General features: G+C 43.2%; 1 long non-coding RNA gene across 1 annotated transcript in view; it reads left to right on the top strand.

Moving 5' to 3' along the window:
• The window catches only part of LOC143649999 (uncharacterized), a 99431-nt gene extending 82266 nt beyond the window's left edge, over nucleotides 1-17165 (top strand). Inside the window, exons 8-12 of the long non-coding RNA XR_013159306.1 lie at nucleotides 7840-9827; nucleotides 11648-11787; nucleotides 13130-13221; nucleotides 15060-15134; nucleotides 15946-17165. This is a non-coding gene — a long non-coding RNA (uncharacterized LOC143649999). The remainder of the gene's footprint in view (nucleotides 1-7839; nucleotides 9828-11647; nucleotides 11788-13129; nucleotides 13222-15059; nucleotides 15135-15945) is intronic.
• Nucleotides 17166-18605: the final 1440 nt, after the last annotated feature.

Below are 18605 nucleotides of genomic sequence, written 5' to 3' on the forward strand. Positions count from 1 at the left end.
AGTAAATAAGGATAGTTTATTTCATCCTTGGAAATCTAGGTGGCTTATCAGCTGTGAGATCATTTAGGCGAAAAATTATTTAATCTCTACTAATTTCCTGCTCACTTCTAGACCATTTCCCCATTGTCCACTGTGTGCTCAGAGAACACAGACACATTCTTACATTAGGTCAAGCAACTATTATTAGGAAAAACATCTGGAAATAATAAAATAGCACATTCCAGCGCCAAGGAGGGAGGTTTTGGGGACTTTTCACATCTTGCCTCCTCCAAGAGCCAGGGTTGTGGAGGGGTGACTCCGTGTACTGTTTGTTCCCTTAGGTGAGGCCACCCAGGCCTCAGGGCTGACCTCCTCAAAGCCCTCCTAGGGAAATGAGCAATCCCTTCCCAACACCAGCCCAGGCTGTGGCCTCCTGAAGGCAGGCTGGGAACACAGATTGAACCTGAGTCCCAGGAAAGGGTGAAGTGAAGCCTTATGAATGTTGGGGAGTCTCCCTTCATCTTTGGGTGCATTGCTCATATATGGAGGTACTCCATGCTTCCTTTGCCTCTGATCTGAGAAACCAGTTTCTGTGTGGTCCTGCAGGATGCTGATTTAGGTGTAGTTGGAGAAAAGAAGAACAAGACCATTTCTGCACTTGTTTTCCCTGGTAACAAATCTGGAAAATACAGGGAGAACTTTGCCCTTGAATACCTGCAGGAACATGTCAGGGTGGGAGAATGAGGAGTAAGATAATACCTTCAGTTCCTTTTAGATATCGCTCAGACTGTAAGACATATGGAACCACAGAAAAGGTAAACAGTAAGGACTGGATGTGTGGAGCCCAGAGTTGTGTGTGGATGTGTGCACAAAGGGATGTGTATGAGCAGAGGGATCTTATGTTTGAACCTCTGCTTACTCAAGTTATTTGGAATTTTTGCATCGTAGCACTATTTACTTTTCTCATCAGGTGTTGGGCAATGCATGGCTGGGATATACTGAAATATTATAGCCCATTCAATGCTTAACTGACATATGTATTAAAGGTGGATATGTTTAAAGAGGCTAAAGCCAAGAGAAGGCAGTTTTTTCCTGATATTTGCTTAGCTGGGGAGAGATTTTCTGAATCTAAAATAGTAAGGTATTTTCATAGTTTCTGTAAACCAAGAAGTGAAGATATATATTTTAAAGCCAAATCTATCTTGAAAATGGCAAATTAGAAGAAAATTTGAAGGGAGAATGTAGTTAGACGTGGTAGTCGAGTCTTCTTGTTTTTTTGTGACTTATAGCATAACTAAATCGTTGTTGCAACAATGTTGCTATAATCCTGTGTTGCAACAGCTTAAGAAGTGACCCCAGTTATGGAAGTAGCCAAGAGGCTTTCATCACTGACAGGCAGATCCTGGCACTAAGCGACTTTTCAAACCAAAGTAGGTGCTTTGACTCTGTCGGGTATAAACTCACTTCTTTACACTCCATGCAGAATCTGATCACTTCTGGTTCTCTATTAATCTGGGGTCTATAGTATATTATCTTCTTCTCACTGCTCATCCCAGTACAGACCCTTGGACTTCATGCAGAGACTCCACTCTTCCCAGAAAAATTTTTGTGGCTCAACAAACACAGGATAAGATAAGGGGAGTCCAGATGTCAGGGATAAACAGGCAGTTCTCCCTCTATCCCAGGCTTTTCCTTAGTTCAACCTGACCTGCCCAGGATTCCTGGATGCTTGTCTCGACAGCCCAGATGTCCCTGACCCCATCAGGAAGTAAAACTGCCCTGATCCTCAAAAATTTGAAACTTGTGTTCTCTCTCTTCTTCTCGGTTCCTTGTATTTGCTGAGCCATTCTAGGAACTAGTGGGAAGTTCACCCTTTGTCCATGACGCCATCGGTGGTGCTTTTAAGGGGAGAAGAAGCTGGGGTAGCCACCCTTGGAATCGTAGCTCCAGGGGTCACTCATGACCTGGATAAGCATATGGCTTCATTTCTCATGACAAAAAGCCCTGGCCTTGGTGGTGTTTGATTAACAGACATCCAGAGCATCAGCTTGCCCGGGCCTGGCTTCCAGCCCTCTGCAGCTAGAGCTGCCTGTGTGGAGGGAGGGAGTTTTCACCTCAGATTGCAATGAGCTGGCCATGGTGATATGCATCTAATCTGGAAGAAATCTCATATTCCATGATGCATCTGAAGTAACATTGCACTTTCATGTTGGGATTAATCAACCTCCTTCATCCATAAAAGTCAGCCATGGTCATTCTTTTCATTAAAAAAAAAAAAAAAAATCCTAAAGAGATACCTGGCTTGAACAGGGGAACTAAATCTGTAAATCAGACACCAAAGTTAAACCTAGCCCTCAGTTAGGGACAATCTGATCTGTCTCTTCTGAACCATGAGGACCTAAACTACTTCCATCTCTTACATTTAGTTAAAATGAAATTTTTAGCAGGATTTGGCCAGGTGATCTTTCTCCAGGATGTTTAATATCTACGGAAGTGACATACTCAGTCAAAGCTGAAAGAAACGTGCCTGGATGATAGATACGTTCTCATTTTCTGAAAGAAATAACCTTCTCCAACCCCTACACTGCTTTTTTCAAAGCGTCATTCGATAGGGTGAATGCAATAGCCTCTTGCATTCATTGATTTGGCCCCATAATCCCAGAATGAGTTTTCTCTCAAACTTTGCGTTTCTTAATTCATTTCAATAAAGATGCATTCATTCATTTGCTCATCAGTGTTACAGTACCTGGCACACAGTAGCTGCTCAATAAATATCTGTTGAATGAATGACATTAAGCTTCCTGTTAACAGTCCAGCAATTAGTAAGTGGTAAAGTTAAAAATTCATACCCAGATGGTCTGACCCCAGAGCAACTGGACTCCAAGATAAAGTAGTGAACACAGGCAAGAAAGCAAACGCGGGAGTGGGAGTTTGCGAAAACTTCTCAAGGTTACAGAAAAGTCAGAGCTCTGATATTTGATGTGACTCCCCTATGAGATAAGCCGACATTACCAAGGCTGAAAAAAATTCCTGTAATTCCAACAAAACCTGTCAGCATCTAGTACAGCTCCTTGAACGTGACTTTGAGCTAGTTGCTCATACTAGCATCATACTAGCAGACATTAACTCTGGTTCTGTTTGACTCAGAATTTCAACAGTCCCATGCCTGGCATTTTTTATTTTTTTGCATGGGCAGGCACTGGGAATCAAACCCAGGTCTCCGGCATGGCAGGCAAGAACTTTGCCACTGAGCCACTGTGGCCCACCCCCTGGCATGTTTTTTAGTATAATTTTCTCCTTGCAATTAATTCATACTCAAAATGCTTGGTATACGCTAGAAAAACTGGGGACAATGTGTGTTTCAAAGCTGCCTGTCCTCTTCAGTGTCCCCTTGATTAACAGTGTTCCAGTTGACAGGCATGGAGGAGGGTGGAGCATGGCTGCTTATTGATTCCACAGAAATGTTGTTGTTCAGCCTCAGTAAGACATTTTTTCAGAGTCTAAGTTTCTTCCTAGTAATTTATTAGCTATATTTGGAAGCATGTTAGGTCTTAGGGGTCTTAAGACACTGTTTGACACTGTTGACAGTAATTCACAACATAGAAAGGTACCTTGAATATCCTTCTGAAGTTCTTCCAACTTTCAACCCAAAGTCAGCCTTTATAACAGGAGTATTTGACTGTCGCATTCCTTACTGCGTCCCTCTCCTCCCTCCCTCCCCTGCGCCCTTGCAAGGCTTTAGAGAAACTGTTTCTCATCTTCAAAGAACATGTGTAGCTTGCTTTTATAGGAGAATTTTGCTGTTTCATCTGAACTTTTAAAGACTTGATAAGGAGATTTTCAAAAAGAACAATGTGACTCTTTCAATTACTTTAGATAATTGGTGGTGAACAGTCAGAAAGGAGGAAGCGTATGGGTTGTATAAGAAGGAAGATTCATCCACGAAGAGGCTGGTAAAAATGGCCCCGTTGTCCAAAACTGAGTCACGTTAAACCTGCAGATGCTGTGCGACAAGGGCGGTGTGAAAGTCATTCCTGGGAGGGAAGTGTTGAGGGACAGGCTTTGCCCTCCAGTGTAAACTTGGAAAGTGAAGTTAGACCCTTTGTTTTGGGTCTCATCTCTCCAGGATATCATATTTGTTGCAGTGTTCTACCTTCAAACTCTGTCTGGACTATGGCCTTGCCTTTTCAACCATCTCTGCTGCTAACCCTTGTCTGAACTAGTTTGTCTCTCCCCTGGATTGCAGCAAAAGCTGGCTTCCTGGTTTCCCTGCAGTCTAGTCACTACAGAGCAGCCCAAGGACCTGTTACAGCCCAAGCCATACCATGTCTCTGCTCTGCTCAAAAGTGTCCCCTCAGCCCCCACATCAAAGCAAAACCACAGGCTTTCAGTGCCCTAGGCCATCTGCCATCTGCTATCTGTGCCCATCCCCCTGCCCCCATGACTTTCCTCCCTAACTTCCTCATCTACCCAAACATACGACCCAAAACAAAGACTGTGGCTTCACTTTCAGATTGGAGGTCAAGACTTAACATATCCTTCCTAGACATGTTGACCTCTGACCTTTCTTGCACTGCCCCAGTCTTCCAGAGTCATCAAGTTAAACACAACTCATGTTGGTTTGAGACACTCGAGCCATTTCCATGGGCCTTGTTCTCCCTCTTGACCACTCTGCTCCAGTCACATTGACATCATTGCTCTTTCTCAAACACTCCAGGCTCTCTCTCTGCCTCTGGACCTTTGCACTTGCTCTTCTTGCTGCTTTTGGATGCTCTTCCCCCAGATAATTCCATGCCATGCTTCCCAATTTCCTTTAGGACCCTGCTCAACTTTTCTTAGGCAAGCCTTCATTGACTGTGCTATTTACAGTTGCAACTCTCTCTCCCTACCTCCCCTGTACCCTTTGTACTTTCAATCCTCTTTCTTGTTTAACTTTTATCATTAGCACTTGTCACAATATGTTACATATTATTTATTTTATTTATTATGTGACCATGTTTCCTGGCCCATAAAGGCAGTGATTTGGGGCTAATTTGTTCACTATTGAATCCTTGGAGCTTAGAAGTGTATTCGGCACACCCTAAGCACATATCACAAATTTGTGGAATGAAGACACGAATGATTGAAACATTAAATGAGCAACAAAATATGCCCACCTTGAGCTGTGTGCTTATGATATGGAAGGCATGCTGCTGCCCTAAAGGGGTCACAATTTGGGAAGACAATGCTAAGAGAAGGGGCAGTTCAGTTGTTTTCATTGGGAGATGCAGAGACTTACTCAAAACTACTCTTAGAAATTGGGGGTGATTTTAAGGACAAGTGTGGACTAGAATTGGTCCAAGAACCAGCAAGCATCAGGAGCCCAACACACTACTGGGAACTTCCTCTTCTCCCTTTGTCTCACTCTCTATGGTATCTCTGGCCTTTTTATGAGTTCCTGGTTTGTTCTCCTCAGTTGTTGGACCCTGCCCTCCATTACCCACTCTCTTTTCTAAATTCCAGACGAAGTTTCTCTGCCTAAGGCTTACCATGACCCTGCTGAGCAGAGCTCTTGCACCTTGTGAGTCACTCATCCCACCTGAGGGTCGCCAGGCACACCTGAGGGCCACCGCCACACTTGAGCATTGCCAGGCCCACCTGAGAGTCGCCAGGTCCACCTGAGGGTCACTGGACCCACCTGAAGGTCACCAGGCCCACCTGAAGCTGGGCTGCCCTTGGTCAGGTGGCCACTCCTGGTCAAACAGCAGCCTCACCCCAGTTCTCTGAACAGGGAGCTAGGTGCAGGTCAATCAGATAGATCCAGGACGTGATAATACAAGATAGTTTGGGATTCTTTGGATTTTTACATGGATTTAAAGTAACCCATGCTAAAAAAATTAAAAATAAAAAAATAATAAATAAATAAATAAAGTAACCCATGCTCATTACAGAAAAATGAACCTAAAACTAAAATCCTAACCACTATTAACACCTGGGTGAGTATCCTGCTATACACCTTTCCCTTCACATCTGGTCACCCTTTTTACAAACATGATATCTACAATGCATATTGTTTTATATTTTCGTTTTTCTCATTTAACCGTATTTCATGAACATCATTCTATGTCATATATAGAGATTGATATTTAGTTATTAAATAGTATTTCATTTTATGGATATACTGTAGTTTAATGTATTCCTTATCCTCAGATACTTAAACTGTACTGCTTTTGATACCATAAAAGAAATCACTGTAGTGACTATCATTTTTTAATACATCCAGGATTACTTTCTTAGAATGAATTCCTAAAATTAGAGTTTCTGGGCTGAAGGGCATAAAAATTTAAAAGATAACAACAGCTAATACTTGTTGTGTACTTGCTAGATACCAATCACTTTACATGTGACACTCACAACATGCCAATGAAATAGATACCTTTTGTATAAAAAGTATACCATTTCGCTGATGAGGTTACATACACAGAGACAGTAAATAACTTGCCCAAAATTCCTCGGGAGGTGAGTGGCCGAACCAAGATTTCATCCCAGGAACTCTAGCTCAGTGTCTGTAACCTTTGTAACATACTGTCTTCCTGGTTAAGATAAGCCACTGTTACAATAAATTTAAGAGCATAAACTCTGTGTGCAGTAGAACTTCAGGAAGAGGAGTTATTAGGGCAAGAGTAGGCAGGAAATTTTTATAACCGGGTGGGAACTATTAGGGACTTGAAGGAAGGGCAGTCTCCCATGAGCAAAACTTTAACCCAAAAGCCACATGCCACTGGTGGCCACATTCATTTATGTAATGAAGGACATTGCAAAGCCTTCCAATTAATAAGAATGCTCCCTGTTGGAGACTTTGGATGCAGTTAAGCTGTTTCATTAGTGAGATTTCATCACTGTCCATCGGAGCCCCGTTTTTGACCCTTGAAATGTCCAATTTGCTTGCTGCTCTCCTGAAATCAACCTACAGCTTCTTCGATTGAGAAAATCCTGCCTTAACTCAGGAAAAGACTGGCAATTTGGCATTTGTCTCAGTAACTTGAGTTTCAGGAAAATTACTAAGCTGTACCTAAACATGATAAAAATCCATTCTTAAAACCTTAATGTGAGGCTTATAAGTTCTACCTCAGGTGATAGATGGTGAACGGCTAGGCTTCAAAATGGGACTCCAAATGACTAAAGGGAGAGGGCTGGGCTTGGGGGCCAGATGGTGGTTAATCACATGCAGGCAGGTGTGTGCTTAGGGCGGGAAGGCAAGTCTAGACATCGTCAACTGACAGTTCTCCAGCCATGAGGGGGCAGCAGGACCAGGTGTGACTCAGAAAGGCAAATATTTCCTCTCGCCTGTAAACGATTTCTGATGATGTTCACCTAAAAGCTTTCGGCCTCCTCAGAAGTGCAGGGATCACATGCCCTCAATTAAGAACTGGGGACAAGTGGTCTGTTGCCTGACACACAGTTGTCTGATGAGTCAGAATATCCAGAAGAAAAATGTTTCTGGAAAATCCAGGAGTACGCACTGCACAGCTAGAGAGTATGTGAGTGCTTGATATTGAGAATTCAATTCACTCCTTTTTTTTTTAATTGCTAATTTTATTTAATTTTAATAAACTTGATCTTACAATGAACTAACCACACATGACTAGTGTCTGCCCCGTAGATCAGTACAGCTCTAGAGGGGTCCATTTTTCTCTGCCCCCCACCTGCCCCTTTCTCAGTAAACCGCCCCCTCCACAATTTACGCAGGTGACTCTGCCTGGGAAATTTTCCTTAGATTTATACTTTAAAATTTATATGCATAAAAATCTAAAACTATTTTACCTTTGTAAATACAAACTGAAAGAACTTCTGATGGGTTTTTTCTTTGTTTTCATCCAGTTTTCTAGAACTGAACTCTCCTCACCTGTGTGGAGAACCAGGAGCAGAGGCCAGCATCACCTGAGAAAATCTCCTGACCTGAGTTCACTGGCTTGTCCATCACCTGCCCCTCTCCCAGGGCAGTAGCGCTTTCTTGGGTATTTGGTAGATTCTGGTGGTGGGCACTGTTAGGTTGCTTCCCTCCAAAGGCACGGCGCTTGCCTGTCCTGTCGGCAGAAGCCCAATTCCATTCAGCATCACTTCTTCATGAGCTTCAAGGGGAGGCTGGAACCACCCCCAGCTTCCAGAGAGCAGGTCTCTATGTATTTAAGCCAATCTGAGTGACCCTGTCGCCTGGCTGGGAATAGATTAAGCCTGAGCATGAGATGCAATTCTCTGGTCAATGAGAAATGAGAAGAGTCTCCTGAAGGTTCTGAAAAAGGTTACTTCCCTCTTAATAAGGGACACAAGGAAGAGATAGTCCGTTTTCTCTTATTTAACATTTCTGTGACTGCATGTGACACGAGAGCTGTGGCTGCCTTTTATAACCAGGAGGTAAAGTGACCTGAGGACAAGCCAACAGGCACACTAAGGATGGTAAAGCAGAAGACTGGAGAGAAGTTGGGTTTTTGATAATGTAATTATTCTAAGAGCCATTCTAACAGAGGTCTTTCTGTTATGTGAATTAATAAGATGTTCTTGTTGTATAAAACTTTTTGACTTGGGATTTCCGGCTACTTGAAGTCATTCTAAATGACTCAAGCCCCCAATGTTTTCACACCTAAAGAGTTTCTGAGCAACACTAGATGACGTTAAAAGCATCCAGTATTGTATCGCCTCCTCATCTGCCACTCTTCAAGGGGGAAACTTTCTAAAAGGCGTCTTGGTAATGAATACAAATTAAACAGAATTCCACCAAAACCTGTTGGAAGTAAAGAGGTGGAAGTTGATTCATTCATACACATTCTAAAACCAAAGTCTGTGCTTAAATCTTCATCAGTTTCGCCATTCAAATTCCCAAGCAGGAGTTAGAAATAATACCCATTTCTTCTTTCCTGTTTTTTCCCTTTTTCCCCTAAGTGTGAAAATAATCCACCCTTAGTCATAACTGGACAAGGCCTGCTGGGACGGGACTGTGGGTTTCTTGGTCATGATTGTGTTGGTGTTCAGTGCAGTGTAGACAGGTTTTCAAATAAAACGGATGATTGTGTAAAATATATATATATATAGTTGCCAGTGACCAGAGATTGTATAATCAGATATCTGGAATCTAGAGTTGAAATGTTGGTAGAAAGCCTTCAAGAATGATAATTTTCAGCATAAAATGTTTCTACTTGCCTATTTATCCCCCATGGGTGCCTGACAGTTGTCAATACATTTCACAACGAGTTCATTATAATAGCATTTTGTGTTTCAGTTCAAGAAGAGATTAGTAAAACATGATCAGTGGGTAATCGAGCTCTGAGGCTCACAAGATCACAAAATCGATGCCATTTGGATTAAGGGATGATCTAAGCTTTGTCTAAAATGTTTGTGAAATTTTGAAAGCAATAAAACACCCCAATGACTTAGAGTGGATTTTTTGCTTAGCTTCCTACCTCTTTATCTTTCTTACATTTAATTCACATGGAACCTAGATGTCTGAAACGTTGTCATCCTAACAAAGATACGTTTCCTAATTTGATCTGTAGTGAAAGTGTGTCGTAGTGGCCCCTTTTCCTACAGGGCTCCAGGAATCGAGTGTATTATATTTTGACTTGGGAGGTATGCCTTGGAGGAATGTGAGGTATCGGTGATGGGAGGTAATTGTATTTTAGAGACAGCTAGATCTGTGACTTCAATGGGTCACATGGCCAGGAAGTTCCTGGAATTTTAAAAACTCTCTTCTCTTTGCCCATAGGACCTAGGATTTGCAGAGCAAAATGCAATTCCGTATTACATGGCTGCAGGCATGGATCTGGGGCTTCGGTAACTCTTCAAGGGAAAGGAGAGAGACTAACGTGATGGAGGTAGGGGCTCAGAGTTGCTGTGATTTGGACATTGTGCTGGTTTGAAGCTGTTATGTACCCCAGGAAAGGCCATGTTCTTTTAATCCATTCCTGTGGGTGCAGACCTGTGGTGGGTGGGACCTTTAGATTAGGTTATTTCAATTGAGAAGTGACCTTTAGATTAGGTTATTTCAATTGAGAAGTAACGCATTCAAGATAGGTTAATCCCCTCACAGGAGTCCTTCATAAGAGGATAAAACACATACAGAAAAGAGATGAAATTAAAAGAAGCTCATAGAGAAAAGCTCCAGAGAAGTTAAGAGAGGAAGTTCAGAGAGGAAGCTACTGAGGCCAGAAGCTGGAAAGCAATGAAACCCAGGAGAGAAGGAGCAGGAGGTCCCGGCCATGTGTCTTCCCATGTGATAGAGGTGTTCCAGACGCCCAGTGTCTATCTTCAGAGTCCAGGTATCACCCTGTTCACGCTTTGAGTTGGACATTTTCTTGGCCTTAGAACTGTAAATGTGTAAGCTAATACATTCCCATTGTAAAAACCATCCCATTCCTGTTATATTGCATTCCAGCAGCATTAGCAAACCAAAACAGATATTAAGTTTAAAAATGTGACTTTATTTTCTAATCAAAGATTGGTGCACTGGATATTTTCCATCTGCCCTTTCAGATGGATTCTTTTTCCTCTCCCCCTATGTCCTGTGTTGCAGGAGCCTTAGCAACTACATCAACAAGCTCTTTTGCCATCTGACTTTTGTTGGGTTCATCTAAGGGGGGCACTGGCAGGAGATTGGGAAGCTGGAGGAGAGTGAGATTGGACTGTATTCCCCCAGCTCCCCAGGGGGCCATGGGTTGGCTGCCGCTTTGTTCCTCTACGGCACAGCTCCTGTTGGGTGACACAGTCCCACGCCCCACACAGACATCCCTATTCTTTCCAGATTCTGGTAACTTTTCCGGGCCCTGCCCCTTCAGGCCTAGAGGTGGTAACCACTTCCCACTGCTGTGGGTCCCTGGTGCATCACCATCCCTTATTGGCTCCCATTGACTCCCTCTCCTCTTTGTCAATTGTCTCTTCATTAATCTTTCTTCAATCCCCCCTCTGGAGGATGCCATCGGTTTCCTACTGGGTTCTGGCTGATGCTGTTGGTGATGTTTTTTTTCCATGGGCAGGCACTGGGAATTGAACCCGGGGCCTCTGGCCTGGCAGGCAAGCATTCTTGCCTGCTGAGCCACCATAGCCCGCCCTGTTGGTGATGTTTTTGACATCCGGTTTCACATAAAGAAACCGAGTCCATTGAGAAAGCAAAGGAAATATATTTCAATTTATAGAAGAAAGTTCTTTCATACTTTTGTTTGTTTTTGTATAATGTGAGATCTCATTTTGTGAAGATTTTGGCTAAAAATTGGTGTCATTTCTTAATCCAGACTGCCCCACCTATCCTTAATTCCTAAGCAGCACCAGCCAAGTTCCTACAAATGCTTGATTCCCACACAACTTACTCTACTCTCTTCTCCCTGGGGGAGGGTTAGAAAGACTGACTTAATGTGGAAGTGTAAAAGAGAAAAACAAATAATAACTGGCTTAGGATTCTGGATATGAAATCATGAATTTGATTAACCACATATATGAAACCTGTTTCCCAAGAGGTTATGGACAGTTCAGTTAATTTCCATCAATGTGTCTTGAAAGCTTATCATAGTTAGGCTCTGTGGGTTCAAACATGAATAAAACATACTCTTTGACCTTAAAGAACTTCAGGTATAGTGTAATGGGAGGGTGGGATTGGGTTGGTGGAGAGACGGGCTCATAAGCACTTCATTTCTGCCTGTAGGCCATACATGCTGAGATGAGATTCTGTTCTGGGAACCTGGAGGAAGACCACTGGGTCCGACCAGATTTCCTGATGAAGATGGCACCTGGGCTGGATTTTGAAGAAAGAGCTATTCAAGCAAAGAAAGGTGAAAGGGAGATGTGAGTAGAGGGAATTAAGAGAAAAGGGCATGAAGCTGTGAATCAGTTCCGTGTGCGAGGACATGCGATGCAACGCGGCACTCAGAGCAGACAGACCGACGGCGGCCAGGCGGGGACAGGCAGACCTGGGTGCACAGCTCTCATCTGACCACCGGGCCTGACACTTTGGATATGCACCTCCAGCCCCTTTATTATTCTTCTCAATCCTGCTACTTCCTTTTGGTTTAGAACTTGAGTTCCAAAAGTAAGCAAAGCACCCTCCCAGACTACCTTAGGAAGAGAACAGGGGCTAACCTGTAGGGAGCTGCATTTCTGATGGTGCCTTTACCAAACCAGGTGTCCAGGCCAAGGAGAGGTGGGTTCTGTTTAATTGGCGGGGACTTCCCTTTAACTGGACATACCTGAGAGAAGGAGGTAACTGCAAGAGGAGTAGTCACCCTTCCCATCCCACCTCCCACGCCCCCACCCCCACCCTGCCACCTTATCTCCATGCCCTAGAGCAGCGGTTGCCAGCACCCCCCACTCAACACACACACACACACACACACACACACACATACACACACACACGACACAGAAGAACAGTCTGCCGGATCCTGCTCTAGTCTAGGGCAGAGTATGAAAACCAGGATTTAAAAAGCTCCCCGTGTGAGTTGGATGTCGAGCCAGGTCTCAGAACCACTTCTGGAGCAGCATTTTCCAAACAGTTCTCTAATGTTCTGGGAGCTGCTGGGTCAAACAGAGCTAAGTAGCTCTCCGATCTCTTCACCTGCTGGCACACTGCAGATGAAGTTACCAGGGGTGGGGTGGGGTAGGGTGGTGAGGGATATGGTGCATCATATTTTCTAAATGTATTTGGCCATAGAATCCCTCCTTTGGTGGAGCATTTCTCATGACCAGCCTTCTGCAGAGCATGCATTTTGGGGAAAGCAGCTCTAGAAAGCTCAGGAAAAGGGTGGTCTCTATCAACCCATGAGGCCCAGGCAGCAGAGATTGGGCAAAGGCACAACAGGCTGTAATTGGCTGGGGATTGTCACGTAGTCAGGGGACTTCCTGGGGACAGGCAGAAGCTTCAGTGCAGAAAACCTTCCTAGGGCACATTGCTGGGAACACCATGGCTTTCCAGCAGTTTTTAGGTCCCCGGGAAGGTTTGAGCACCCTCTCCCCAGGGAAGGGGGTTCCAGAGCCTGGCGGTTTTGCTGTGCTATTCAGGCCCCACAGTGAGGAGCTGGCACTTGCATGCTTATTTGTGGAGTTCTGGAACTGACCAAATTTCAGAGGGACCCAAAATGATACCAGACAGCAGCCACAGGACATCCCAACGCTATTGTTGCACCAACAGCCTGAAGAAGTTGAAAAGGAAGCAAACTGGAGGTGAAGCCAGTCTGCTCCTGAGGATGATGCTCAAGTCCTCAAAAGAGGGCAGCTGAAAAGGTTCGTGTTCAACATGGTGAGTGTCAACCCATGCAGACGCTACTGTAAGTCACAAGTTGGCTGCCAGTGAAGACATTCTAAACTTGGCCAAGACCACTTTCCTGTATGCGAGGCAGGTCCCAAAAGAGAAGTGCAGGTGGCTCCAGAGGCTGGCAGGGCTGGCAGCAGGGTGTGGAGAGGTCCCTCACTGGGCTTTAGAAGTGGATTGCACAACATCCTGCAAATGAGCTGTAAGGAGGTATGCTCCTACAACCGAAGCAGAGATGGAGTTTTGAGCCTGGAAAAGTTTAACTTTAAGGGAAGGAAGGAAAGATGGTGAGAAGAGTGAAAAGAGAGGAGAAATAAAAAAGAAGAAAAAAGATCATCCACTGACTGTGCTGGGTACATATATTTTCTCTTTAAATCCTTACATCACCACCACGAGGTGAGTACTATTATTTTTCTCAGGATATTCATGTCATAAATGGGAAGCATAGTACAGTGACTTGCCCAGGGTCACACAGCTCAGAGAGCAAGGATCCTAACCCCTCCCTGCCTGACTTCAGTGCCTGGGTGCTGGGAGGGAGGCCAGCCCCGCCACAGCCTCTGGAGCCACCTGCACTTCTCTTTTGGGCCCTGCCTTGCATACAGGAAAGTTTAGCATGTCTTCACTGGCAGCCACTTGTGACTTGTAGTAGCCTACATGGAGGGAATATGTGTCTGGTGGAGGTGAGATGTCCAGAGAGAACAGCTCCTGGGTTCTGGGGAAAGAGGCTAGTTCCTGGGGTCACAAGAATGGAAGCAAGAACTTGGGGAGTGGACTGTCAGTTCCTCTACAGATAAAGAGAGAACTTCTTTAGCCTCTAGAGTGGGGATCTGCAGACAGCCGTTTACTGTTTACCCTGGATTCTTCTTCCTGGAAGTTGCACTCTTTCTTACTGATGATTGTCTTGTCTTTGTTCATTTACCTCTTCCCTTTGGAGTTGCCAAGAAGCCTATGGCCTGAGGCCGCTTTTCTCCCGAATGGGATGAGAAATTTAGAGTGGGAGAGATGGGGCCTGGAATACCTGCTGATAGCCCAGGAAAAGTCTTCAAAGCCACAGCCAGCTGCCAGCCAGCACTACCTAATGGCCTTCCATGAATGTAGCTTTCCCTTTCAACCACAGACAGGCTGGTCAGGGCTTTCTATAGTTTCAATTGAGCTCTGCACTTTCAGTGGGCACACAAGCTTCTCCTGAGGCCTGTGCCTTTGCCAAATGGGCACAGGTTGCTTGGGCTGGAGGGGTAATTGTAGGATGGGCAGATGTCCATTTCTGAAAGAGCAGGAGTTTGAACAGTCCAAAGAAGACTTTCAAAATCAGGCAAGTGAATAACAGGATAGTCACATGGAAAAAGAATGAAATGTGATCCCCACCATTCAACATACAAAAAAAAAAAAAAAAACAACCAGGCAAGGAGTCATGTGCACCAACATCCCACTGCTCTTGGCTGTAGCCTCATACAGAGTAGTGCTCAACTGCCCCGCCAATAACAGTGGAGCTCCATTTGGAATCATGTAGAAACATGGTCTTCACTTGGCTGCATTTGCTTTTGGCTTCATGTCTAGTTATTCTCCACTTTCCCAGGGATAAGGAGGCAATAACAATGGCTGAAAGACAGCCTCTTCCTCTCTTTCTCGATACTCTTCTGAGTATAGAATATCTGGAATCTGTGTCTCAATGATTTCCACGAAGACAGGCAGGAAAATTAGGGGTGGGTGCAGGCTTATAGGGAACCAAGCTTAGCCTGGAGGGGAAGCAGTCTGGGTGGATGTGAAAATAAATTCTCTCTTATCTTCCCCTTTGGCTTCCTTTCATAAGGGCTGATTACTGAGACCGGGATCAAGAAGTCATCTGGTTTAGACTTAACCCAGGAACAACCCACTCCAGAAGACGGTAGGGATTCTTTATAAAGTTCTCCAGGGTGGGGAGGCCATGTGCTCTTCCTTGACAGTCCACATTGACACTGAGTCACGGTCATCCTTGTAAAGTATACAATTCAATGATCTTAGGATATTCACAGAGTTGTGCAACCACAAACACTATATAGTCCCAGAATATTTTCATCACTACAAAACGAAACCCCAGGCGTCATTCCCCAATCACATGATTTCCCTGAACCCTCGTCAGCCTCTAATCCATTTTTTGACTCTACAGATTTATTGATTCTGGTTGTAAAAGAAGCATACCATACATAATCTTCCATGACTGACTTCTTTCACTTAGCATAATGCTTTCAGGGTCATCCAGATTGTAGCATGAATCAGTACTTAATTCCTTTTTATGGCTGAATTATATTCCATTGTATGGATATACCCCATTTCATTTATCCATTATTATAGATGTTTGGGTTGATCCTACTATTTTGGTTATCATGAACAATGCTACTATGAACATTTGTGTACAAGTTTTTGGTTGGACATAGGTTTTCATTCCTCTAAGGTATTTCCCTAAGAGTGGAATTACTGGGTCATAAGGTAACTCCATGTTTAGTCTTTTGAGAAACTACCAGACTATTTTTCAAAGTGGCTGCACCATTTTGCATTTCTACCAGCAGGTATGAGGGTTCTAACTTCTCCACATCATTGCCAACACTTGTTTTTATCTATTTTCCTTTCTGATTTTACCATCTTAATGGATGTGAAGTCTCGTAGTTCAATATTGCTTTGATTTCCATTTCAATATTGCTTTGAACCTTTGTTTTCAGAGATTAAACCAGTTTTCAGCATTTTACTTGTTTGGTCAGTCCACAAGGGGTGGAAACTCTTCTCGGACCATGACAGCAACCCCTTCCTGAGCCCCTGGCAAAACTGTATGTTCTGGCATTTTGAGGACCCAGGTCAATTGCTCTTCTTTGAAATTGTTTGAATCCCTTGAAATTGTTACATTTCTCCATATTATAAAAGCATGGATTCTTCAACAAGCAAATATCATGAAGAAAAATAAAATGGGGGAGTATTGTTCAAAATTTAATAAGACCATAAGATTGCAACAAACGAATGTAGTATATGAACTGTACTTGTGTCATGATTTTAAACAAACCAATGGTAAAAGACATTTTGGGGTAATCTGAGAAAATTGAGTACGGCGTAGACATCACATAGTACCAAAGAATTGTTGCTATTTGTTAGGTATGATGATGGTGTTGCGGTTATGTGAAAATGACATCTTTTTAAAGAGATGTTTACTAAAATAAGCCGGAGTAAAATGACTCGGTGTCTGAAATTTGTTTTAAAATATGCCAGCAAAGGAAAAAGACAAATAGCTGAAGCATGAATGGCAAAATCTTGAGTGTTGAATCTGAACAATGGGATATGGAAGTTTGTTCTACTTTCTTTCTCTACTTTTGTATATGCTTGAAATTTATCATCATCATCATCATCATCATAAACAACTATGGAGACAGTCCTAAAACCTGAATGCAAACTGAAAAACTCAAAATATTTTGATCTTACACTATATAGAATGTTGTTCATCTACATTCTATTGACATTTTCTTAGGTCTGTTACTCGAAAAGTAACAAAACTGATTTAAGCGTATCTTAAATATTATATTTTTAAATTATAACCTATAGTGGTTGCCAGTGTTCTCATGTAAAGCTAAGGCTTTTTAAAAATTTTGTGTATGGATCCTTCTGATTGGCATGTGGGTTGTTTTTCTTCCATAAACTGTAGCTATCACGTCATCATCTACAACTTTTAGTTTTGGGATTCTTCAAAGTAGAACAAGAAGATACACACCACAGAGTAATCTGAGTGAAGAAAATTTCTATATTTTTACTCTTTTTCACTGAACACCAACATTTATCATGAGCATGAAGATTGATTGTGAATGTTTTTAGGAAATTGCATTTTTTCACTCCTTACCAAGCATTTAATTTGCTTTTATCTATGTAATCAACACCTCCTTTTTTGCACATGTATTAACTGATTTATAAAATATTCAAGTAAATCACATTTCTATTCAATAAGTATTGCTGTCATCAATGGGCATGGGGACAAGCGCTGACAGCTCTTGGTAAGCACCAGCCCACAGCTCAGCTCCCAGCTGAGGGGCATCAGCCAGCTCATTCTAGTGCACGCATGGTTAACAGAGGGAGCTAAGAGGAGGCCAGTTAAAGAGCTTCTTCTCTATTTGGAAAAATCTGTATTAATTGACTGAATTTTTCATCTTCCATCGAATTCTTTGAGTGCTGTGAAGGACCTTGTCCACAAAATGGCTGAGGGAGTCTCAACATGATGCTGTAGACAGTGGTTCCTTCTGCACACGGGAATGGAGCCAGGGCCTCAGGGCAGTAAATGGGAAAGAGAGAAGCCAGGAAACAGGTAAGGAGGGTGAGTTATAATCAGGTAGTGCTGACTGCCACCCCGGCCTCTCCAGAGATTGTTTTCTCAACTAGTTTCCACAGCAAACGTGTGCTCGGAATGGGGGACAGTGACTAAAATTCAAGCCTGCTGCATCTAGTTGCAGACTCTTCTACAAAACTCATCCTGGGTTTTCTGCATGAAAACAGAAATGTTTTCTGCAGACCTACAACTGCTCTAATTTAAACAAATTAGATTTGAAAAATAGTGATACAAACACATGCACAAATTGTTTCTCTTATTACAAAAAAAAAAAACAACGAAAAACAAAAAATAATAAAGTCAGCTTTTGTCCCTGGGGTGAAAAAACAAAAAATAATAAAAAGCAGCTTGTGTTCGTCCCTGGGGTGAGGTTGGATGTAGTGGAGTATTTGTTTCCGGCTACCAGGTGGCTTGGCAGCCATATCCTTGAAGAACATAATGTGCTTCTCAGGGGAGTGAGAGAGAACAATTTTGAATCATGACATCAGAGGTGGATGAAAGGGGCCTTAGTGTTCCATTTTAGAGATGAGGGGACCCAGGTCTAGATGAAGGGGAATGGGTTTTAGCAACTTGACCTCCAAGCTGACCATGTTCAGCAAACATGGATATACTCATTGCCTATTAATTCCGAGTTTCTGCCCAAAGTTCTCTGGAGTTCAGAGGGAAATGTATCATCGGACAATGATATCTGGAGTAGAAGAACACAGTGACATTTAAGTGCTGACAAAGTGACTATCAAACATGAGACTCGGTGCCAAATGAGAAAAGATCCTTGTTGCCCATGTAGCTTAAAGTTTTCATTTTGTGGTTAAGGATGTCAAAACTCAGAGCAGGTGAATGACGGAATTATCTGAAGCATGAACTGCGGCAAGCCAATAAATTTTAAAATCCCGGAACTGAAATATGTAATATCCGGGCAACTAAGAACTAGTGTCTGCTGTGTTTAGTTTTATCTCATACATCTCTACCTCCAGCGACTGGCACAGCTACATAGCAGACTTTTGAAAAATGCCCTTATAT

Source organism: Tamandua tetradactyla, chromosome 11 (assembly GCF_023851605.1).
Source record: "Tamandua tetradactyla isolate mTamTet1 chromosome 11, mTamTet1.pri, whole genome shotgun sequence".
Taxonomy (NCBI): Eukaryota; Metazoa; Chordata; class Mammalia; order Pilosa; family Myrmecophagidae; genus Tamandua; species Tamandua tetradactyla.